We start from the raw sequence: 25,407 nt of genomic DNA on the forward strand, positions 1-25,407 counted from the left end.
GCATTATTATTATTATTATTATTATTATTATTATTATTATTCCCGCTGCAGGTTGTTTTTATGATCCCCTCCTGCTGCTAATGATGAGACAAGGGGGTTGCTGTGGGTTAAACAACAGAACCTAGGGCTTGCCAATCAGAAGGTCGGCAGTTCGAATCCCCGCAATGAGGCGATCTCCCGTTGCTCGCTCCCTGCTCCTGCCAACCTAGCAGTTCAAAAGCACGTCAAAGTGCAAGTAGATAAATAGGTACCGCTCCAGCGGGAAGGTAAATGGTGTTTCCGTGCACTGCTCTGGTTCGACAGAAGCAGCTTAGTCGTGCTGGCCACATGACCCGGAAAAACTGTCTGCAGACAAAACGCTAGCTCCCTCGGCCTGTAAAGTGAGATGAGCACCGCAACCCCAGAGTCGTTCGCGACTGGACTTAACTGTCAGGGGTCCCTTTACCTTTACCTGCCGCTAATATCCACTTCTTTTCCACCTGTGGCAGGGGAAGTATGGAAACTGGGATCCATCTTTGATCTCCTGGTGCACCGTTTACCCTTCCCTTACAGTACAACCCTATGCATACCTACTCAGAAGTAAGCAGCATTCAGAATAAGGACAGCAATGTCAGAACTGGCAACTCAAGATTTTGAAAGGAAGATGAGCAAGCGAGTCAGTAGGTGGCACTCTCCCATCTAGCTTGATATTTATCGACCTAAAGTTATGAGAAAGGACTTATTTCACAGAATGGCATCTTGCAACTGGTTGTCCTTTATATAAGATAAAGTGGATGCACTTTATTTCTCAGTGTCTCACTTCTGTGGAGTGTAATAGATGTTCCTTACTTCAAGCATCCAAATTCCATAGCTCCTTATTTTTCAAATGTTGACCTGTGTCGGTCCAGATATAGTAATATAATATTGGGGAGGATTTCAGTGGGAAAGACAAGGGAACATTTTCAAAAGCACTTCCTCGTGGTGCGTGATAAATGCATGCACCATGTAGCATGAACCAATGCTCACATTTATTCAGAGGTAAGTTCCACTGTGTTTGCTGTTGTCTACTTTCTAGGCCCTGCATCATGATGGCTCTATGTGGCTGATAGGTGGGCAGTCTTGCCAACCTATCAAAGCTGCCCCGTGGGATTGGGGGGGGAGGGAGAATCAGTATTCCCTACAGGGAATGCACTGGCAAAGCCGCACCCTGCAGGACTGAACTCTCTGCTCACCAGCTGACAAGAGGAGAGTTCAATCCTACTCTCTTCAGAGGCCTGCTTTACCCCACATGGATGAAGTGTGAATAAAAATGCATATATTAGTGAAAATAACATACAGAAATGTACCATATTAGGGAAAATTTGCATTGTAAAAAATGTGTATATTAAGCAAAAATTGTGGTGTGTATGTGTGTGTGTGTGTGTATGTAAAGCATGAGACTCTTAAATCTCAGGTTTCTGGGTTCAAACCCCACATTAGGCAAAAGGTTCCTGCATTGTAGAGTTAGAAGGGACCTCATGGTGAAATTTGCACTAAAACACTGCTGGATTTTTCACGAGGACACTCTTTTTTTTAAAATGCAAACTGAAGTGGAAATGCGGAGAACGAAACTTAAGATGGGGAAAAATGAGAAAATCAGGGTAACTGAAACTGACAGATTCCTCCATCCCTACCTTAGAGCAACCTCCCTCTCAGAATCACAGAATCGTAATGTTGGAAGGGACCCTGAGGGTCATCTAGTCCAACCCCCTGCAATGCAATGAATTTCAGTTAGATCATACATGACGGGTGGCCATCTAACCTCTGCTTAAAAACCTCCAAGAAGGAATGGACCTCTGATGGCAAACCTGGACCCCCTTCTTTGAGGAATTTACAATCTGAATGTTGGTGGTAGGGAAGGCCACAGAGGAATGAATGGGAAGGGAGAGACACATCTAGCATAGACTATGAGAGAACCCAATGAATAGTCTGGGAACGACAGACAATTTGGTAGTGCTGAAGCTAAGTGAGTGTTGCTCTGATACACGGCACCTTTTGGCACTGTGCTTGTCTGTCTCAATCTGAAAATGCTATATGATCATTTTTTTAAAAAAAGAAAAATCTATCCAAAAATATATTCTTCCCCTTCCATGGCCTACTTACAAACTACCAGTTCTTTAAAGAGACCAGCTACTGCTTCCAAAGCCAGCAATTCATTTGTGCACATTTACTCGACAGATTATGATCTGTGGCAGGAAAAGGAAACCCCACGCTTACTTGCTAATCTTTAAAAGCATCGTATTATATCTAAAACTGAGAGCCGGGTGGGGTGGGGAGACTCACATCATTTGGAAGCAAAATGCAAAGAATGCCAGGATTTTCTCTAACTACACTAGCACAAGCTAAGCAGCATCTAATCTGGGGGGGGAGGGGGAGTGAGAGAAATTGCTTGCTTAAGGGCCAGCTACGTGTTCAGAAACATGTTCCCTTCCACATTGGTAAATATCAAAGCTAAAGCAATGCTTCCACACTATCCTTTAAGTTGGAAAGCAGCTTTGCCATTTATAACACCGCATGGCATTCCCCTGCGGCCCCTGATTGGGTGATATTTTAGACTCTGAAGGAAAGATTTCTAGGTTAATAACTGCAGTGCTGCTGTATTATGCTGGCTGGCAGAAAGCCATTCACTACGTAAACTGCACTGAACCCTGTTTGAATGAGCTGGTGCTTTCTCATCCTTCCTTTGGGGTACGATTACCAGCTGATTCATTAACACCCAAAGCCTCCAGACTAATACAATATAGCCACTGAAAGTATAAAGGGTGATAGTTAAGAGAGCAAAGAGTTCAACAGTGGGATTAATCAGGAGAATGTCTGGGTGTGTACGTTGGGACGCTTGTGTAATGGGCATCATTCTGGTGGGCAACTTGTTCTGCAAAAAGAAGGGGTCAGGGAATCTTTTTCCTAGGAAGGGCTGTTGAGCCATGGGGAAAGTCATGGGGGGCACCACTGATGGTGGGTGGACCATGGGGGGGGGGGGGAATCCTGATGAAAACGGAAACAGGAATGGAAATTGTCCATGCTTGCTTATCCATCCCATGCCCAGAACGGAAATCAATCCAGCGGATGCAATCAATATTGGCTGCTTCTGTTGCTTTTAGTCTGCAAATGATATGTAATTGATTGTGTTTACCTGTGCCCCCCCCCCCACACATCGGCATTGCTTAGAAATGAACGGAGTGCAATAATGACAACATAATTATGTAAGTTACATAGGTTATGCGATTTCACCACAGTGGATGATAAGGCAAGCAATGTAGCGTTTGGCGGAAGGTGTACTGTAGCAGAATGGAGACAGCGCTGCATGCGAGAAAAACAGAGCAGAACAGAAAACAATACCTTTTCACATCCCTAGTTGAGCAAGGATTGATGGGTCTAGAGCCAAAAGTGGGCAGAGTTCCTGGCACTGCAGGATTAAATAGCTCCTTCTTTCTCTGTACCACCCCATCACTTCTTTATCTGTCTAGCGCTCTCTCACACAAACACACAAAAATCTGGGAATTTGGTAATTTCTGGGAGAGGTGCATAGTTGCTTGCAAAAGGGCATTACTAAGCACATTACTTGATGTTGCGTTGTATGTGTAGCTTTTGACTTACCCTAATTAGAGAAGCAGGATCAGGACCATCATAGCACACTTGTGAAGAGATTCACTTTAAAGTCTTTCCCTCCCACAATATGGTCTCAACAATAACAACAAAGCCCTCCCTAAAGCTACTATTTGGCTCAGAAGGGCTGCTCTCATTCTTGCCATCACAACTTCCCCCCAGAACCAAATAGCAGCTCTGAAGAGGGGGGATTTTTTTTACCAGGAGTGTGTCATAGGAAGAAAGGGTTAAGCATCCACTCCTTGCATGCCATGGTCCTGACCCTGATCACACACACAATGATTATTTAGAGCAGGCATCCCTAAACTCGGTCCTCCAGATGTTTTGGGACTACCATCATCCCTAGCTAACAGGATCAGTGGTCAGGGATGATGGGAACTGTAGTCCCAAAACATCTGGAAGGCTGAGTTTGGGGGTGCCTGATTTAGAGTAAAGCTTCAAGGATCTGAAAAAATGATCCCATTACCATTAGCATTACCAGGTTTTTCGGATGCCACTTTTCCATGGGACACCCTGCTCAAAGCAGCTCATGGCATCTGAAAAATGTACAAAACAAAATGTAACATTTCATCATAAATGCACCAATGAAGACTTGACAAAATGTAAATGGTCGTTCAAGCATTGACCAAAACACCTCTTATTAGTAAATATATACTAAGACTTAAAAATCCACCAAATGTACATATATTATGGTCTAATAGAAATTCAAAGGACACAATGCATTTGATAATTCTGCCCTTTAATGTAGAATTTATTACCATTTGAGATAAAGCATGCTCCAACCACCTATTCTTTCAGGTGCATGCTTAAGACCTTTGTATTCACCCAAGGCTTTCTGATTGGCATTTTAAAACTACCGCCTATTGATTGACTTCTAGTGTACTCCTATTTTAACTGTTTTTTTTCTTGGTGTAGATTTTATACTTATTTTTTAGTTTGTGTACACGGCTCTCTTATAAGGTGAGTGGTTTATGCATCTTTTTTAAATCAAGCAATAAATGATCAATAAAATAAACACAAGAGCTTTGCTCCTACTGAATGCTTCTGTTTTCCACACAATTCTCCAGGTGCTCTGCTTCATGCCGTTCCCCCTTTTGATTGCTGACATGAATGTTAAAATGAGTATTTAAGCGGTTTATTTTTCCTTGGATGAAGAGAGGTGTTTCTTCCATCACCACTGCCCCCCTCCTGGCCAGCAAAGATGTATCTATTTCCTGGAATAAATGTGAAAATGCATGCAACCGAAACCTGCATACATTGAATTCTTTTGTACACAGTAGCTAAGTAAGTGATCATAAAGTGCCCTCAAGGAGGAAATAAAATGATATCAGGGCTGTAAGATGATGATGAAAATATTGTTGCTTTGCTAAAAAAACAAACCAAAAAACCCCACACCTGAATCGTCAGTGAGGCATTTAATTTAATGTGTCACATTCTTTTTCCTTTTCTATTCCAAGGCTGTGCTTATTTCATACGACTGTAAACTTATTGCTTTGGTGCGGATGCTGGTTTCTAGCAAATAGTTCGGCAATTTGAAAATGGGCGCATTTAATTTTTAAAAGAAGTGTTTCTATTTATTTATTACATTTAAAATATCTTATTCACCTTTCAGCTAAAGCAACTTACAGTTAAAGGTATGATTATGATAATAGTACAATTGTAAAAGGGAAAATGATAAGTATGACAACCGCTTCTGGTCCCTGGTGGTTAACAACACAGACTGCGTTCCAGGCATTTCCCTACACAGGGAAGATACTGAAGGAGCTCAGGCGCCCATCTGTCTGTCTGTCTGTCTGTCTGTCTGTCTCTCTCTCTCTCTCTCTCTCTCTCACACACACACACACACCAGCACATAGCATTATACCAAGTGTCTTTTTTCTAGGAAAAAATGTGCCTGTACACACCAGGTTCATGATGATCTGCCGCCCTTTTCACAGGATGCGCATCGTGGGACCACTCAAAATGTCTGCTGCCCAGCAAGCCAGGCAGACAGGCACCCACCCTGTCCTGTCCTCTCACATTTGCCTGGCCACACTGTGCCTGCACTGCTACCAGGCCACACACACGCAGGCTCGTGAAGGTCGCATCCACCTCTCCCTGTGCCCCAGGCTCCTTCTTTCCCCCTCCTTCCCCGCCCACTGACTAAAGGATGGGAAGGCAGTGAACACGTGCAACACTGAGGCACCTGCACCGTGGAGGCCTCCGAAGCCTTGCCTTGTTGCTGGCATCACAAGATTTGGGGTGAGGAGAGGAAAGGTGCTGGTATTGTGTATCACCAGGAAAAAGCACTGGTTATGCTCAATATATCAGGATCAGATGACAGTCATAGCAGAGTAAGATGGCTGCATTCTTGACTTCCTGTGTGCATATATGTCACAAACCGTAGCAAAACTTGAAAGCCTCATTATCACCTCTTTCACTTGCCAGGATGATCTGCCCATTAATTTGGTGCTCCAGCCGATGACATTGTAGCTTCTGCTCTGGAAAAAAAGTCCCAGAGATGAACTCCTCCAAATGCCCCCCTCCACTAGACTACTGCTGATGAGAAGCATTTTTCTCAAAGAATTGTCTTGCCCCTACACACACACACACACACACACACACACACACGAGAGGGAGAGAGAGAGAGAGAGAGAGAGAGAGAGAGAGAGAGAGAGAGAGAGAGAGAGCGCTGTTGCTGCCTCATCTCTTTCCAAGTGACTGTCACTTATAACAAGTTCATTACTTAATTTCCCTCCTGGAAAGGAACCAAAATGCAAGCAGCTCCCTCAGTGGTGAAAAGGCTGTTCATGCACTAGGAATATTATTGGTACTCTTTCCCACTACTTTCCCCATCCCTGAATCCCCTGCATTAATAGCTACACGGTGGACAGAGGGCTTACGCTGGATGCAGCAGTTTTGTCCCCCACAAGATGCTAGCATACAACAAGCTTCTAGGGTTAGTGGGAAGAAGGAATACCTGTTCAGAATGCTGTTTCTTGAAAAGCAACCAACTGGAAATAAGTTGCAAACATGTTTCTGGTGCAGTAAAGCTAGCCATAAATAAATAAATAAATAAATACATTACATATGTAACATGAGGGGAGGGAATATTTACCAAGAGGAATGTTGAAGAGTAAGTTACAAAAGAAAGAATAATTTGATATAAGAGGTTTCCTCCGCCTAATAATTAGGCTCGCCACTGAACAAGAATCAATCCACAATACCAGGGCTACTCCTTTTCAGATTTAACAAAACTACATTGGCACTGGTTTTTAAACCTGTTTTGCCATTCATAGTCTTTTAATATTTCAAAATAACCTATTTCCTCTTTGACTACTCCTTTCAGACCAATTTTACCTTCTCAAAAACTAGACAAAATTATTCAGTAGCTAAATTCTCTCTCTCTCTCTGTGTGTGTGTGTGTGTGTGTGTGTGTGTGTGTGTAACTATGTAAAAGCAAAGTTGAAGCCTCAAAAGAGACCATTTTGATGCCCGGAGAATTTATTAATACAGTGGTACCTCGAGTTACATATGCTTCAGGTTACAGATGCTTCAGGTTACAGACTCCATTAACCCAGAAATAGTACCTCGGGTTAAGAACTTTGCTTCAGGATGAGGACAGAAATCATGCTCTGGTGGCATGGTGGCAGCTGGAGGCCCCATTAGCTAAAGTGGTGCTTCAGGTTAAGAACAGTTTCAGGTTAAGAACGGACCTCCGGAACCAATTAAGTACTTAACCCGAGGTACCACTATATGTGGTTGTATGCAGCCTGATCCTAAGGATGGTATTCAACAAACACGTCCCATCAGCACAAGGATTTCTGCTTGCGCAATGGGGCTTTCCCCTCTCCTCTCCTCCCCCTCCCCAAATTCCCATTGTACAAGTAGTACCCCTTTCGTTGATGGAACATTTACATGGCACTACATTGGATACAACCCTAAGCATGTTTACTCCAAAGCCAATCCTGTTTAGTAGACTCCTTCCCACCAAGTATGCAGCTGTAAAGGCTTGGTACAGACATAACATTGTCAATCTCCTATCCATGTTTCAGGGATAAGAATATGTTACTAGTTCTTGCTGCCCTCTCTCAGGCTTGTGGGATCTACTTTACTAGAACCTAGGATCCACCAAATGCAATAGTATGCCCCTAGGGGGTGGGCACAGAATTAAATAGCAGGTTGCCTCTGAGCATATGTTCGCCCAGGATTTTGTTTTCAGTACCATTATTGATCTCACAGTCCTTTCACAAACATATGATCCCTCTCTCATGTTTCCCTCATTCCAGCTGCCTAATTTAATTGGGAAAGGGGGGCGTTTCTCTTGCTGTTTTTTAAATGATTAAATTAGAAACAGTTGCCCGCTGAATGCAAATCAGCCAGAGATCTCCCTATAGAACCTGTTCTGCCTTCTGCCCACACCAGGTCAAGTGACTAGAATGTCAACAAACCACCTATATTCTACGTTAGCCCCACTGAAATCCATGGCATTCTCTCCCCATGGAAGTTCTTTGAGGTCTTCTGATTAACTTTAGGATTAAAGCGCTAAACCTTTGAAATTTTAGCCTATATTCTTTGACCATTCTCTTGCTTCAGATTGAAATAATGCATTGCTTCGTCAATAAAAAAAGGAAGTGAATCTAACCACCTATAAACGCGCACTGTAGAATTTAGCAACAAAAGGAGCTTGAAGTCTCTGCTGGGTATGTTTCTCTCCTCATTGTAGGCTTCCTTCTAGCCCCCCCACTGAGTTAGGCAGTGTTTCGGAGGCAAATGGTCCTCTGAAGTTTTATTTTCACTTTACAAAGCTAAATTGGGACTTGTTCCCAGTTTGGTGGTTTCAAGTAGGAAATAAAACATGAAAGCAGCCTTTCTCCTTCTGAAGTAGTGAAGCAGGCAGTTAACTGTGTTGGAGCAGCATCATAGCTCTTTTTTCTTTGAAGTTTATTCTTCAGCTAAATGATGCTCTTTGTGGGTGGCTGAATCTAAGAGGAAAATGCCAACCTGAGCCTCCCCTACCTGAATGTTTCACGCTGTAAAATGATTGGGGTTCCAGTACTCATAACACTGTGGCTGTGCTACCACCAGCCCTATTCTCGGGACTTTGAGACTCCCAAGAGCTTAATGTATTGATTTATCCACCACATTGAGAATCCTGTATTTATTTAGGGCAGTGTGCTTTGTATTGTCCCATCCTATGATGGATTGCTCCTGCTGAAGGTGAGTCTCTTCCCTACAGACCCATGGCCTTGCTGAAACAGGTCTATAGCCTACTCTCAACAGTGGATTTAGCATAATGGATAACCCAACCCTACATCTCCCTTGATCAATGAAACCCAAGAGGTAATAGATTATGTCAACAATGTGAAATCCTCTTTGAAATTGTAACGCAGCATTTCTGGAGCTGGGGGGTGGGGAGGATACAGTAGCATAAACTTCTGCAGTTAATTTATTTATTATTTATTTATTTATTTATTTATTTAATCACAGCAACCTTGTTTTGAAACACATGCTTTATCTACAAATGATAGAAATTAGTATACAGGGCTGTCCTAAACTTGGTACTATTCTCATATCTCCACTGAGAAAAAGCATACAGTCCAACATTTCTCCAATGGAAATAGGGAGGTCCTACTCAATAATAAAATAATAATAATAATAATAATAATAATAATAATCCCAGCTACTCTGGGTGGCTTCCAACATATATAATGACATAATAAAACATTTAAAAACTTCCCTATACAGGGCTGCCTTCAGATGTGTTTTAAAGGTTGTATAGTTACTTATCTCCTTGGCTCGGGGGTTGCATAACTCCATCCCTCCAACATTTCTCTGATGAAAATAGGGACATCCTAAGGAAAACCAGGATATTCTGGGATCAAATCAGAAACTGGGAATCAGAAACTGTAAATCAGGGCCTGTCCCTGGAAAATAGGGACACTTGGAGGGCCTGGTAAATGGATTCATTTTTCTTTTCTCTCTCTCTCTCTTTTTTAAGGGCGAGGGTATATCTGGGGTTTCTATGTGGTTTCATATTACATGTGGTTATTCTTCAGGAGCACCTGCTTTTTGCACATATGCATTTGTTCTGCATCAGTCTGTTGTTATAAACAAATAGCCTTATATACTAGGTATGCAATAACTGCCAAAAGCACAAATTCCTTTGCTTTGGTCATGGTGGGAGGCGGACTTTTCACCTTGTGCTGATGTCATTTGGTTGTATCCATCTAAGCCACACTAGAAGACCCACTAAAATCAATGGGCCTACTATGGCTTATAGTTGAATACAACCCAACATCATAGTTATTGAGAGATATGTCAAGTCAGATGAGATTCATGTACCTCTTTTCAGCAATTACAGTATCCAATATGGATCCACAGCAGATATAAATGCAATGTTCCAAATTATGTCGTCTATTAAACAGTATTATGATAATACTCAGTTCCTGACAATGAATTATAACAATTCATTATACTAGAATAACAAATGCCAGGACATAAAAAGTAGCTACAATAAATGCTGTCAGGTTTTGTGGCTGTTTACAGTTTAATCTTGACTATATACAGGGGGTGAGGAGTGGGACTTTAAACCATACTGAATCTCTTGCCTTCCGACCAGATCAATTACATTAATTGTATGTGTGTATCTTCCTTCTTGGAAGGGGGAGGAACTGTACAGCGGTTGAAGCTGGCAAACTTACAGAAATAATAATAAAAAAGCATAGATGAAGAATCTAGGGCCATAAAACCTTGTTTATGTCAAACTTTGTGGTTTATGTCATTTTAACTGCAGCAGCTACATTCAAAGAATTCTGGGAGCTGTAGTCTGGTGAGGAGCTGAGAATTACTGTAGAATTATAGAACTGCAGCGTTGCAAGGGACTGCGACGGTCATCTACATCCTTTTTCTTCCTCACTGACCTACAATTACAGGAGCATCCAGGGAAGAGGGAACAGCTGTTTAGTGAGTTTAAATGTTGTATGCAGTATGATATGCTGATGAGGTAACGTTGGAAATGGTTGGAGAGATATTTTTTTTAAAAAAAAAAACTTTTGTACAAGGTGGGAAAATTCCTTAGAAGAACAATTATAAAGCTATACCTTTTTGGCAGTGGGAGCTGTATTTTTTATTTTATGTTGTTGTTGTTTTGTTTGGAAAAGTAAACCCTCATTAAGAAACTAAGCAACAAACAAAAATTAATAACAGAAACTTGATTCCACACATCCCTCTTGGATTATGACATAAAGCAATGTACATAGTTCTATTGGTTGTCGTAATATTTCATTCTCTTGTCGACGTGTTTCGCTGAGATACATCTTTCCACCTTTCTCCACGTGCATAAGGTGACTAGCTATATCAGTCCTAGGGAGCCTCCTCCTCCCTTGTCCTGAAACACCGCAAGGAGGTGGTGCTCAATAGCCTTCTCTTTAAATACAACCCTTAATTATCCTCTTTCTAACGCTGCTAATGTCTCCCCACAACAGAGCGCCATGTAGTAGTCCTCTATAACAAGCGCTTCCAGTCAACGCAATGCATTTGCCAACCAAAAATAAAGCAGTCACTGTGAGAGGGCTGTCTGTGAAAGAGGCAAAAATATATATCTAAATATAGCAAGAGAAATCAATTACACAGACTGGTCCCCTGCACTCAGAATGCAGAATTTCCATGATATCACATAGACTCCTAACCTATTTATTTTATCTCATCTGGTCAGCCCAGGACCTCCACACACACTCCCCAGGCTTGTGCCCCAGGGAGGCCACTTGGGTGCTGCTACTTCACCCCCGAAGCCATGCTCCATTGTCTCTTGAGACAGATGGATGCCAACCAACCAACATTTATATCCCATCTTTCCTCCAAAGAGCTCGAGGTAACATGTATGAAGGAGTTTTCACTAGTATTCAACATCTGTTTGTTTCTTCAGCGTGTGGCAGGGTCTCTAGCCTCTTTATATTTGGGCTACTTTCTCTGCTCTTCTGAGCAGACTCATCGCCAGGGTTATTCTATATCAGTGGTGGGATATTTCTGGCCTATGGGCTGAAAAATGACCACCAGGTCATTTTTGAGCTAACCAAATGCATCTTTCCTGGACCTGGTTTCATATAGGACATTGGGCATGGATGCTGTTACGTACGGAGCTGAATCCTAGAACAATAGGATCCAGAATGCAGCAGTTTGATTGGTCCGCATGAGCCACCCAATCCAGCTCCAGGTGGAAGTGAATCAGCAACCTGATTGGCCTGCAGGAGCATCCTGGAATTAGCCAATCACACAGGGTCCATTGTGTAAATAATGTATATATAGCTAGACGTTTTGGGGAAAGTTTCATTCATTGCTACTACGAGTTGAATAAAGAGCATGAAATTCACACTCGACTCCAAGTATATTTCAGGTACATTCATGGCTAAAGGAAAATAGGGTTCCTCCTTTGCAACCAAAAGGCAGCACTTGTTTGAATTCGGATGTAGGACCTACATCTTCAGTCTCAGACATGAAGTGGCAAACTCTCCTGAAGACAGAGTTCAGAAATAACCCTTTTCTCCAACTTCCCCTGCTCAGTTATCATAACTACCACTGCATGTGTAGGGGATTGTACCTATAACCAGGGCCAGATTTAGGTTTGATGAGGCCCTTTATATGTCCAGCTGTCCTTTGTCAACAACAAATTGTCACTGTTTTTTGTGTTGAATATATACTATATGGTAATTTATGGACCTAATAGGGCCATACACAACACAAAACACTGTTGCTGTATGTAGGTTTTATTTTATTTGTTTTTTATCTTATATTTTGGAAATGTACATCCAGTTTTTTTCCCTTTAATTTTTTTTGAGGGGCCCAAGAGAGTAGGGCCCTAGGCTATAGCTTGTTTAGCTTATATGTAAATCCGGCACTGCCTATAACTAGAAGGGTTCATATATACTAGGGGGAGAGAGCTAGAGAAAGAGAAAAATTCAGATGATTATCAATGGGCTATACTACATTGTTAATCCATGAACCCAATGAATGCCTTCAGTTATCACTGCTGGTGGGACAGCAGTGGCACTTGCTTATCAGTTGTACATCAATCATATCTAACACTGCTCTGATAACACAGCATGCACTTCTGCTAAGTTTATGTACTGTATACAAGTCCTTAAGAGATGTAGCCAATGTAGTGCCTTCCAAACTCTAACTCACATCGGTATCGGCAATGGTAAGGGATTATAATAATTATTAATAGCCCATACCGTTTATATACCATAATTGGATTTTTTAGTCCAACAGAATATGGAGGACAGTCTTGGGAGATCCAAGCACTTGCTCCCTCTCAGATTTGTTCTGGTTTCTTATGCAACCCAACCTATCTCTCTCTCTCTCCGTCTCTCTCTCCCCTCCCTCCGTCTGTCTCTGTCTGTCTGTCTCACAAACCCACTCTACATATTAATAGGGAGATAGATGTGGTCTACTCATTCAACATTAAGAGGTTACTACTTTAAAAGGGGTCACACACATGTCTGAGGACACAACACCACAAGGGAAGGGAGGTTCTTGCAGATTTTAGCACACCAACAAAACAATCAACACAGGGGAGAAATGGTTTATGTCTTTGCACAGAAATCCTGGGAGAAATGCTTTTCTGAGTTTGTGCCCTGGGAGATGCTTAACTTCCTGCCCTCAATAATTGCATGAAGACATGCAGGCTTTCATGTACCTTAGCAGCAAATCCCTTTTCAAGGCTGCGCTTTTTCTCTGCATTTTTTTTGGTGCCTTATGTCCAAACAGTACTGTTTGTCTTGCTTGTGCTCCATGGTTACCCCCTTTATCTTGCTTTTCCTTATCACCTGATAAAAGTCCATTGATGCGGTATGTGCTTTTTGCATACCTAAGTGCTGAGATTCTATCAAAGCATCACATTTCTAGAAAAGAAGGTTTATCGCCCACTACAAGTTGCCATTGAAAAGAGCATCTCATGATCTTGTTCCCTCTCCTGTTCCCCATGATATTGTCCTACCATGTGTTCCCCCACCCCATCTTGCAGCAGCCAATGGCGTGGAGGGAGGGTAGTCTGGAAACACACCATGTGATGATGTCATGTCGGATGGTTTATTAGTACAAGGGCAGATTAGGGGCCTGCTGCTTTAAGGATCCACTCCATTTCTGTGGGTTGGGTAACATCCTGTTCTGCTCTAACTTCTTGGCACAAAGTTTATGAGTTTATAAATGCACGTAAGCCGTTCTTAAATTGCCCATCTGTAGCTCTGCAAAGGCATTTTGTTACAAAGAGAGCCTCTACATATAGATTTCATAATTGATCAATTGATTGTAGGGCGGATCAGTCAGGACCTATGTTGTATTAAGCAACGACAACGGAGGTTAAAACACTGCTATCAGTGAAAGATGTAAAAGATGGCTTGCAAAGGATATGCCAGCAAGATGCTCTCCATTGCCAGAGATAAGAGTGGAGGCGGTGATGCATGTTGCGAGGACCAGATCTCCCCACTGTCACCTACAGCTTACCCTTGGATAGCGCAAGGTAGACCAATCAGTTTCAGGGCACGTTTTTGTTTTTTTTTAAAATAATATTTATTGCTTTTAAACCTTACAAAAAGAAGAAAAGAAAAGAAAAAAGAAAAGAAGAAGAAAAGCAAAAGAGAAAACAATACAATACAATATATAAACAATACAGAACACAACATTAACATTAACACAATAAACAAAACAAAAGCAAAAACAATTCAAAAAACACACATCATACCATCTCAGTATCCTCTCTTTCATTCCCTTGTTTCATCGACCTCCTCTCACCTCCCTTTTTGTATTCCATTTCTGTTAATTGTTTCAGCAAATCCTTTCCATCTTTCTCTATTTTCTGTCATGTAATTATCTTAACATATTTTAACCTTATTTTCCATTAATACTATAATATTTATTTATACTTAATTCCTTAAAATATTTCTGCTAAAGCCATATAATTCCCTTCCAACATTTTTCTAACACTCATTAATTTTACATTATTTCCATATAGAGCTTTAAAACTTTTTCCAATATTCTTCCACCGTCTCTTCTCCCTGGTATCAGTTCTGCCAGTCATTTCCGTCAATTCCATATAGCCCATCAACCTGGTGATCTTCTGTCCGAGGCTCTTAACTCTTTTCCAGGTCCCTTCTGCAAGTCTTCTTCATGTTTATACATGGACTTTACTTTGTCTTCTCCTGATCTTGTTCTTATTTTCCTTCCTTTGATGCTGAAAAGTAGATCTCCGGGAAATTCCCATCTAGCAATGTTTTTATTCCTTCTTGACAAGTCAGCCAAATCTCCATAGTTAGAACTGAAATTCAAAGGTATTTCCAGTCATGTTTCAAAGTTCCTCCAAGTCTGGCAGTCCCCACAACTCCAGTCTCCTCCTGACCCAAGTCCAGGTCCCAAAGGTCAATAAACCCCTGCATGAGGGGATCTATCCAACTTTCTTTCTCCAGTCCAAGCGGGGCTCCAATCCTAAAAGTCTGACTTTCTCTAAATTCAGTCTTGAAAGGCATCAACTTATAATCTTCAAATTGCAACTGTAAGGCTGGGGCTCTCTCCCTCTCCACTTGTGCCACTTTAGGTTCCACAGCAAAAACTTTCTCCCCCGCCTTCTCCTCAATTTGCCATGTCAAAATAGATCCCTGTATTGATTCCTGAATAATTTCTGTATTAATATTGACTTTTTGTGCCAAATTAGTCACTTTTTGTTCCAAGTTATCAATTTTTATAGTCCTCACATCCGTCTTCTTATGAAGCTGTTCCAGTGAATCATTAATCTTACAAAATGCAACCACTAAGGCTTCTTCTGTCAACATTCTTAACAGTTCAAGGTCAATCCCAGATTCTCACAGTTTTATCTTGCAGGTGGAAATTCCCCCAGCTCAGCTCTTGTAACAATTTCAAAGGCTTCCTCTAGGGGGAAACAATTTCAAACAATAAAGTTAGTTTCAATTTTCAGTTACTTTTACTCCTTTTTAAACGCAGAAGGAGACAATGGAAACAATGTATTTCTCTTCTTTAACTTACTGTCAGCAGACGATCTATTCACAGTCAATGAGCATATCCAAAACTTCAATCTTACTAGCAGCCCGTTTCCAGGTTCAGAGCGGTGGTAATTTGACTTTCTTCACTCCCTTCTGCAGGCTTACGCGATCTTAAATTTCCCCTCTTCTCCTGCTTCCAAGGGGGGTTTGATGATGGAAGTTTAATCCTTTATGAGAGACTTTCCAAGGCTTTAGCTTGCAGCCTCTTTGCTTCAATCTATTTACAAAAGGGGAAGGCAGACTTCCTGTTTGAAACTTCCCCATTTCGGTGCCAAATTAAGACGTTTAAAAATCCAATTTTCCGTTCTACTCACGGGTAGTTGTTTTAAGATCAAATTGTCCACAGGAAAAAGTCAGCGCTCTCCTGCAACAGCAATGCGGCTTCACTCCGTGAAAGAAGCAATTGATTCGAAGCACCGCGCCACTTACCCCACGTCGCTCCGGATCCCCGAAACCGGGTTTCCCCGCGAGTAGGGGAGGCGCAAAAGGTGCCAGCCGAATCCCACGTCCACAAGCTTCTCCCGCCTGTGGTTTTTAGTGGGTCTCTGCCTTTGACGTGGCGGCCAGACCCTGATTTCCACGGAGCGGATTCCTCCCGGTCAGAGGAATTCCGCCATTGCCGGAGGCGCTAACCCGGAAGTCCAGAGGCGCTAACCCGGAAGTCCTCAGGGCACGTTTTACCTTTACTGCAACAGTGTCCCATAGAAGAAGAAGAAGAGTTTGGATTTGATATCCCGCTTTATCACTACCCGAAGGAGTCTCAAAGCGGCTAACATTCTCCTTTCCCTTCCTCCCCCACAACAAACACTCTGTGAGGTGAGTGAGGCTGAGAGACTTCAGAGAAGTGTGACTAGCCCAAGGTCACCCAGCAGCTGCATGTGGAGGAGCGGAGACGCGAACCCGGTTCACCAGATTACGAGTCTACCGCTCTTAACCACTACACCACACTCGCTAAAGGAGTAAATATGGGGGAAAACCATCTGAGGGAAAACTTAATCTATGCCTGACAGGGATATAAAAAGGCAGCAATTTCCTTTCTAGCCTGTCTTCACAACAATCAGTGCTGTTCCCATTCTACTGTAGTTTGGTTTCCACCAAATACAACATTATTCATCTTGCTGTTCGCTATCTAACATCATTTACATAATTATTTACCTAGGTTGCATAGATTATGAATTTAACATGATTAATGGCATAATTATTTCCACACCACCATTCATTTCAATGCAAAGACCATCCATTTCAGTAAAAAGGAAATGCATTTTTAATTGGCCTTTGGAGTAATCAGTTACATATCATTCATAGATTAGCGGTGGTGGGAAACAGCTGGATTGATTTGTTTCAGACACGGGATTGGCAACTTCTGCTTTTGTTTTCATTGGAATTCTGTGACATCATTAGACATCATTCCCTGGTGACCCCCATCACTCAAAATCAAGCCTCCTCTTACCTGCAAAGACCTGGGTTCCCTTTTTTGGTCACAGAGTGCCATGGAATGTTGGGAAACAGCATTTTGATAGGTTTGCAACAGCTCATTTTCTGTTCTGTTACATGCTGGAGTAGCTTGTGCAGTCTGAATGAATTACTAATTACTGCTCCATTTCCTTCTCATTATCTGCTCTACTGTTCTTCAGATCAAGAGGTGGTAAGGCCTCCCTTGCTTCCTGTTATTGGAAAACATTTGCACCAAATCAGGCCTTATTTTTTGCCTGCTCACCTTCTGCTCCTTCAGAAGGATGGCTCTTCGTATTTGTTGTGATTCTTTTCAGATGTTTGTATTGTATAACTATATTTGTTTTATTAAGTTCGTTAGCTTTTAAACTAAAAAAAAAAGTGCTTTTATCTTAAAGTGGAAAGATGATTAGTCTTCAAAAGAAACAAAAATTAGAAGGTGAAAGCAGCAAGAATTGCCTCGGCATTTGCCAGCTATACTGTTATCACAGCAGAACTTAGAATAGTATGTCTATGGTTTAATTTGAACTAGGGTTGATCGTGCTATTAAAAGAAGAAAAACTGGCAGCAATGTTATTTTATTTGGCACTGAGAATATATTGTTAGATTTGTATAGAGATCTTTCCCCTTGTACACTGAGTGTGAATTCCTGTTATTTTTCTCATTGTTGCCAAAAAGTGATTGTCATTGCATGGCATGTCCACATCTATTTCAAAGGACTTCATCCCCCACCCTGCCATCTATGCTCAATTCCACCCAGGAACTTTGCAGTCCTACTGAGATGTCAAATGCTTCCTGTATTTTGGATTGAAGAGACAGATTGATAGTTCAATAGGAAGAGAGGCTTAAGCCAGTATAAAAGAAATTAGATGCCGAAGGGCTTAGTTTTCTTCATCTTCAGAAAAGGCATTGAATCACTCTCGTTATCTCGATAAAAGCTTCAGGAGTGACACCAAGTCAGTGATGTGGGACTTGCAAACCTAAGATCAGCAAGTGATTCCCAGCTTCTGTTGTCATCGTGACAGATCCCCTTACTGCAATGGAAGCCAATGTGTGTTCCTCCAAATGTGGCCAACCCCCCCCCCCATCAGCCCCAGATAGCATGGTGGCTGCTGGGGATGTTGGGAGCTGCACTCCAACAGCCCCTAGAAAGCACTACATTGGCTACCTCTGCAAATGATCTTCTGGATCCAAATGGGGGTTACCAAGACTGGCAGGAGTGTGATGGTCTGGGATTCGGACTCGGAGGCTGAACCTGAGGAATCTCAGCCTGCACAGGATTCCCCGCCTCCAGAACCAGCTGAGCCGGGGCTGGGGCTTGAGCCTGAAGGGTCCTCACCTGTGCTGGATCCTCAGGTACAGGCACCAGCTGAGTCTGCTCTGGCTCCTGAGGTGATGGACCCATTGCCTGCAGGTGCTCCACTCTCAGCCCCGTCAGGGGAAGCTGAGGTTGCCTCTGGGTCCGGTAACCCTCCAGCCTCTCCTGAGCTGCAGAGGCTCAGGGCAGAGAGGCGGAGGGAACTAAGTTCCTGCAGAAGGAGTGCTCGCCTCCAGGCCAGGAGAGGCGAGTCACCTGTGGACTGGGGCTGCCCTATGCTTCGGGGCAGATAAAAGCCAGCCAGCCCCAGTCCCAAGTTGCGGGAGCAACATTGTTGATAGCCAGTTCCTGCCTGCACCATGTCCTGCCGGAGCTCCTGACCTCACCCGACTCCCTGCCTTGGACCCTGCTTCAGCTTTGACGGGCTGCCTCCATACTGCACCCTCAACCTCAGACTGGACTCAGACCTCACCTCATGGATAACCCATGAGACCAGCACAAGGAGCCTCAAGACAACTATGTGCTGTGAAATCTTTCTTTGTGTTTTAATCCATACCATAGGTGATTGAGAACCCGTTGCAAGGCTATGAACCTGAATTATTTTGATGAGGACTCGGGGCTTCAGGGTTGCTTTCCTTTGCAGTTCATCTCAGAAACTCTTCAGGTTAATGCCATGCTTCCATGATGTGATAAAACATTGCTTTGGCTACTGCAATACACCTTGCATGGAGATGCTCCTAAAGACACCCAGTGTTTCAGCTGCTGCAGAATGCTGACACTCACCTCCCAACCAATTGGGTCCAAACAGAACATCGCTCTGGCATTGCTCCATTTCTCCTGGCTCCCACTTTTTGCTCTCAGGCCCAACTGCCAATTTGCTCTTTAAACCCTGCACCAGCCCAGGTCATCCCCACCTTTGTGGCATGTACCTTGCTTATGTGAGCACCCTCCTCTTACAAGTACAGAAAGTTTGGCACAAACTGTTGTTTCATTTTGGCACCAAGCAAAAACTTCCTTTGTTTGCTCAAGCCTTCTTAACCTGGTATTGCTGAAAGTATGTAGCCCACTTTGAAGCTTTTAAGGATTTGTGGTTTTAATTACGGTTATTTTTTACTGGCTCTCGTGGGTAATGGATATCTGCTGTGCGATTGTTATAACATTAATCATGGTTTTGTGGGGCTTTGTAATAGTATTTTACCCTGCCACGAGATGAGCTGTGATGAAGGGTTCTTTAGATTTAGTCAGTAACTGAGTAAATAAATAAATATATTTATGTGGAGTGTCTACCATCATATGAAAGAAGCCCTTCTCCGGGTCTGGTCAATAACTCTGCTAAAATCTCTAATAGCTTTTTTGTTGTTGTTGTTTTGTTTGCATGCCATATTTCTACCCTCTGGAAATTCTCTGGACAGTTTACAAAATTAAGATCTAGAACCATTTAAATGAAGGCATGCAAATAAAACAAACATGTAATCTAAAATAGATTAAAATCAGTAACAGAGGATGAAATGAATACAGAAATCTATTTACATTATTACATATATTTCCCACAGTTGTGGTTCCCAGGTCACCCGTGCTGGCACAGACCAGACCCAGACTTCTTTCGCTTGCTTATATATTTATTTATTTGGGTATTTATAAACTGCCAACTCGTGTGTAAAAAGATTAGACTTAAAGAGACACAGCTCAGTTGCAGCTCCCCAAGGTTTCTAAGCCCTATCTGGCAATGCCAGGATATAACCTTGGGACTTTCTACATGCCAAATGTGCTCTTCCACTGAGCCTTAGCCATTATTATTATTATTATTATTATTATTATTATTATTAAATACTGCCTTTCATCGAAAGACTATAGGGCAGCTCACGCAAAAAAGAACACAAAATGCATAACAGAAACAAATAACACCACAAACAAATTTGAAAGGCCATAGATTAATTGATCAGTCCAAGGCCTGGGTATAGAAGAAGAAGAGAAGAAGAAGAGTTTGGATTTGATATCCCGCCTTTCACTCCCTTTAAGGAGTCTCAAAGTGGCTAACAATCTCCTTTCCCTTCCTCCCCCACAACAAACACTCTGTGAGGTGAGTGGAGAGTGTTTGTTGTGGGGGAGGAAGGGCTGAGAGACTTCAAAGAAGTATGACTGGCCCAAGGTCACCCAGCAGCTGCATGTGGAGGAGCGGAGACGCGAACCCGGTTTCCCAGATTACGAGACTACCGCTCTTAACCACTACACCACACTGGCTTTTGCCTGATACCTAAAGATATGTAACTAAGGTGCCTGGCGAGCCTCCCTGGGGAGAGCATTCCATGAAAGGAGTCACCACAGACATATAGAAGATTGCTTATAGTGAATGATTATTAGCTGGAAAGCAGCACGTGTATTAAATCTTCCCAAACTTCCCCAAAACAAGAAAGCTGCTATATGCTGAAACCATGCCTGAGGAGTATTCTCTAATAAAACATGATTAAATATACAGTGGTACCTCGGGTTAAGAACTTAATTCGTTCTGGAGGTCCGTTCTTAATCTGAAACTGTTCTTAACCTGAGGTACCACTTTAGCTAATGGGGCCTCCCGCTGCCACCCCACAATTTCTCATCCTGAAGCAAAGTTCTTAACCTGAGGTACTATATCTGGGTTAGTGGAGTCTGTAACCTGAAGCGTCTGTAACCTGAAGCATCTGTAACCTGAGGTACCACTGTACTGAAGATGAAAAAGTCAAACTAAATATTTGGGTCCCACCACCATGCAATGCTGGCAACAATAACACATTTATTTTTGCTACTATTTAAATTGCTCATTTTTCACCTCTGGATCTGGTGCCATTCCTATACCAATGGAGCAGGATCTAATTATTGTTTTCCCCACCCATAATAGAGCACCAAGCTCTTTATTTACAGCATGTATAACATTTGAAATGCTTTACTGAAGTTAAGGCTACTTTAGCATTTCAAATGCTGCTGGGGTTTATATCGTAATGCTCCATTTATGCATACAAAATACAAGGAGGATTTCTGGATGATTAACAAAGAACATATACTTAATGGCATTATTGCTGCAAGGAAGTCCAGGCTTTCAGGAATTAACTATGAATTTACGGAGCTGGATATCACAAGAAGGAATACCTCAGTAAGCAGTGACAGTGTGGTATGCATATTAAGAGACCGACATGATTCTTTGCTAACATTGTGGAAAGACATTTATGAAGGCACTAAAGGAAAAAAACAGTTTTCCCAGCCACTCACTCTAAGAATAATGAAGCAGGGCAAAATTAATGTTACAATTCCTGAAAGTCAATTTCAGACTGTGGGTTAATATAAGGCTGAATCCCACAGAGGGAATAACTCTCTCAAGTGTGCTCAGCAATGTTCTTAAGAAATCCTGCATTTCCATAAACCAATAAAATTAAGCTACCTTGCTCAGCTACCATTCAGAGTGGGAAGCCACGGAAATATTGTTAATGCAGGAGGAGATCTGCCTCAGGGGCTCCAAGATTAATGCTCCCCCTTGACAGACTGCCACAGGATTTGTTTAACCATAAACTCAGTCAATTAGAGGTAACGTGGCTATAATTTAAGGGAAACCTTATCTTCTTTTAGTGTTCTTCAACTGCCAGTTAATTAAGCCAGAAATTCCTAAATTGTGTGCCTATTTTGTCAGAGAGAAAGGTTTGGGAGAGAGATTCCTACTCTCCATAGCAGTGTTAGCACAGTGCTAAACACCTTAGTCCAGAATTCTGAGACTTTAGCACTGTTCCACCACATGTCCCTTTAGGTGCCTACCACTGGCAGCCCCTCCAGCATATGGGTGAACTGCATGGCTGTATAATTGAAAGCTGTCATCATGTTCAGCCATGGACCACTTTCAATGAGAGCTATTTTCTCTGGGCTGACTGTGATCTACAATGTGTCTGGGGCCATATCCCCTTCCATTCCTCTTCTGCGAGGGGAGTGTTGCGATTGAATTCCCACCAGTGTCTCTCTGGATGGAGCCAAATGCGATATTGATTAAAACTTTGTGTAGCAGAGAAACTGAGCCCATTGTATGTGTTATTGTCCCTTGATTATTTCCTCCAACAAAGTCAGCTGTCTAGTAGCAGCCTTTTTTTTTTACTGTGTTCCAAATAGAAGGGATCTCAACTAGCATCCTAAAAACCATGGAAGTTGTTCAGTATCTAAACATATCTCAATGTCATCTATACCCAAGGGTTTACCAACTTTCAAACAGTCCATCAAAGAATATTATTGGCAAGATCTCCATGTGGCTATTTTATAGGACTTATTTCTGAATAGCAGGCTGTACTGCAGTGGTATAAAGGACATCTCTGATGCTAAGTGCACCACCCACTTAATCTAAATTCTAAACATTCCTAGGGAAAATGTGTTCTCCAACCAATGCTGGAATGGAACTTGTGCTTCCAAAGAGGAAGAACACTTAATGGGGTGCCCTCTATGTCTACATTCTCCATTTGCACCCATTGTTCACACTTATTCTATTTTTATCAAAGATATACAGCGGTACAAACACTTTGGGTTACAGACTCCGCTAACCTCGGGTTAAGAACTTTACCTCAGGATGAGAACAGAAATCGCGCGGTGGCGGCTTGGCGGCAGCAGGAGGCCCCATTAGCTAAAGTGGTAAAGGTAAAGGTACTCCTGCCCGTATGGGCCAGTCGTGTCCGACTCTGGGGTTGCGTGCTCATCTCGCTCTAGAGGCCGTGAACCGGCGCCGTCCGAAAACACTTCCGGGTCACGTGGCCAGCGTGACGAAGCTGCAGCTGGCGAGCCAGCACCAGCGCAGCACACGGAAACGCCGTTTACCTTCCCGCTATAAAGCGGTCCCTATTTATCTACTTGCACTTAAGAGTGCTTTCGAACTGCTAGGTGGGCAGGAGCTGGGACCGAACGACGGGAGCTCACCCCACCGTGGGGATTCGAACCACAGGCCATACGATCGGCAAGTCCTAGGCACTGAGGTTTTACCCACAGCGCCACCCGCGTCCCAACCAGCTAAAGTGGTACCTCAGGTTAAGAACAGTTTCAGATTACGAATGGACCTCTGGAACAAATTAAGTTCATAACCAGAGGTACCACTGTAATATGATATAGCTGGCAAGCATTGTAATAGTAAGATTTTGGGGTGGGGGACACCCCCCCCCCCAGCCACCACGCAATGAACTTGTATATATCAAATACTTTTTGATTCTTGGTCTGGCAGATTTAAAAATAAACCTGTTTAAATTTTTTTCTGCCAGAAGGTATGATGGCCTATAAATAAATATTTTAAAGCAACATGTTTGCAAAATATTTATGCTGGCTTTTCAGAATTCTAATCACTGCTGCCAGAATGCATTTATTCAAATGAGTCACTGCATATACCACAGAGATGGAACTATGATTCAGGCATTATGTGAAAGCAGAATTTAAGCAGGGCCAGGTGTGGTTAGTCCTATACATGGCATCCAGTGGGGCTTACCCCCAAGGAAGTGAGTACAGGATTGCAGCCTAACAGTGCAGCCTAACCACCAAGGGTGACCCAGGATGTTTTGCCACTGTAGGCAAAATCCCCCAGACTCCACCCCCTAGTTATAAGCCCCTCCCTTCCCTGCTATTTTGCCCATGCTGCCACCTTGTCTGTGTCTGCGCTCACACTATCCCCACAATGCAACAGCAAGGGTGCAGTGTGAGCAGTGAGGGCAAGGGCTCTGCAGTGTGGTTGCACAGGCAAAGCCAGGGTGGAACTACCAGTGGTGCAACGGTAGGGAAGGGAATCTGCTGCCTGAGGCAAATTGCTTCACCTCACCTCATGGAAGTGCCAGCCTTGCTAACCACAACTATTCAGAAAAAAGTCCTATTAAGAGCATAAGAAGAGTCCTTTGGACCAGGCCATCATCTTATCCAGTTCAGCATCCTGTTTTCACAGTGGCCAACCAGATGCCTACGGGAAGCCCCAAAGTGGAACCTGAGTGTAACAGCACTCTCAACTGTGATTCCTAGCAACTGGTATTGAATACAACGGGGCTTCCTCCTAGGTAAGTGGGAGTAGGACTGTAGCTTAAATGTTCAGTTTTGTTGCACCTTTACTATTCTCTAAAACTACATATTCATGGCTTCTCTCTAAAAAAAGAAAAAGGTAGCAGATGGGTGGGTATTGATGACTCGCAGGCTCTCCTAGCCATTTTGTGTTTTTGTTTGCCATGGCTGTGAGAGGATGGGGTTCTTTTCTTCTTTCATTATGAGGCTTTGTTATTCTTCCACATCTCATTTGTATTGTGTGTAGCAGGAGCATCTGCGACAACAGAATGGAACACCCACAACTTCAGTGAATGAGGACAGCGTGCTCTTTCAGGCTGCTGACAATGTCTGCATTTCTATTTTGGGTGCTGCTTTAAAAAGTCCTGCGCAAGTCTGATACAGATATTTTGCCTTCCTTCTCCTACCTGCAGCTGACCTGAAACAATTATCATAGTGTTGGCGTTTCTGTGAAGCTGAAAATGGGTGGTCTATAGCATCATAACGTTCAGCACCTTGCAGCTTGGATGGTATGATGGCATAAAAAGATACCACCCACCCCATGCATTAACTCTAGTTGGCTGAGAAACAGTTGATGGAAAATAACATTGTCACTGCCCAGCAGCAGGAGCAAGGAAGATAGAAGTTACCTGATCCAGGTGGCATCATGGAACAAGGGTGGAATATCTGGATGCAGGAACTGGCATCTGAAAGATGCAGCAAGACTTTTTGAAAGTGTTGGTACCAAGAGAGTGTGAGGTACCAGCTGGGCTATACTTCAAACATAAACATTTCTTAGGTTGATAACGTAAGTGATTCTACACATGACTGGGGGCTGGGAGGAGGAGACACATACAGAGAGAGAGAGAGAGAGAGAGAGAGAGAGAAGGGGAGAGAAGCATCGGAATAGTGTTGTGTTTACATCTAAAGCCTGCCCACCCCTTTTTGACTCAGACCACAAAATAGATGGGC

General features: G+C 42.8%; 1 long non-coding RNA gene across 1 annotated transcript in view; it reads left to right on the forward strand.

Annotated features, from left to right (window-relative positions):
- LOC308477008 overlaps positions 1-24,936 on the forward strand; it is a 44,666-nt gene extending 19,730 nt beyond the window's left edge. Inside the window, exons 2-3 of the long non-coding RNA XR_013986338.1 lie at positions 10,400-10,435; positions 24,870-24,936. This is a non-coding gene — a long non-coding RNA (uncharacterized lncRNA). The remainder of the gene's footprint in view (positions 1-10,399; positions 10,436-24,869) is intronic.
- Positions 24,937-25,407: the final 471 nt, after the last annotated feature.

The sequence above is a fragment of the Podarcis pityusensis genome (genome assembly GCF_964106645.2).
Source record: "Podarcis pityusensis genome assembly, chromosome: 5".
Lineage (NCBI taxonomy): Eukaryota > Metazoa > Chordata > Lepidosauria > Squamata > Lacertidae > Podarcis > Podarcis pityusensis.